Consider the following 785-nt stretch of genomic DNA (forward strand, 5'->3'; position numbering starts at 1 on the left):
GTTATGAGTTTATGGAATGCAGATCTTGAGATAGCCTACAGTAAACTGTATCGTCTGATAATGGTAATGCTTTGATATGAAATACAGTGATGCGCAATGTACTGTATTGTATATCCATGCTTGTACATCAGGAATCTAGCCGTAGGTATAAATCCAAGATATTTTTATATATGCTTCTTATAAAAGTGAATTCAATTAAAGTATAACAAAAATGAGTGATGCTTTATCTTGAATGGATTATTTCAGTACAATTTATTGTAATATAATTATTGCAATACATCAGCGTTTTGGTGTCTCTGTTTGAAATTTTCTGTAAGTACGCAATTGCTGTTATTACTAAGATAGTTACCCCCTCAAAGCATTATTTTTCTGTACACTAAATGTTAATTTTTTGATGAATGCATGTAGTACATCTTAAAAACAAGGTGTGCAATATTACATATTGACAACCTGTGCCAACATAATCAATGGGGAGCTAGATTAAGAAGTCAGTGCATTCCTATGAGACCACAGTTTGACTCAGTGAGGCCTTTGGCTTTGCTCGAGATTCACACACTCATCGTGAAGATAGGTGATGAAGTGGATCTGTTTTATAGCATCTCCCAAACCACCTCAAGCAATAATAAACAGTATTAGATACACTCACATGCATGCACACAGACAGACACACAGCTGTTACCTCTAATGAAGAAATACAATTGCTCTGACAACATCATGCTGCTCAATACCTTGTTATGGTGCCTACTCCAGAAAGCACTGCACAGTGTGTGTGTGTGTGTGTGTGT

Source organism: Etheostoma spectabile, chromosome 14 (genome assembly GCF_008692095.1).
Source record: "Etheostoma spectabile isolate EspeVRDwgs_2016 chromosome 14, UIUC_Espe_1.0, whole genome shotgun sequence".
In the NCBI taxonomy this organism is placed as follows: domain Eukaryota; kingdom Metazoa; phylum Chordata; class Actinopteri; order Perciformes; family Percidae; genus Etheostoma; species Etheostoma spectabile.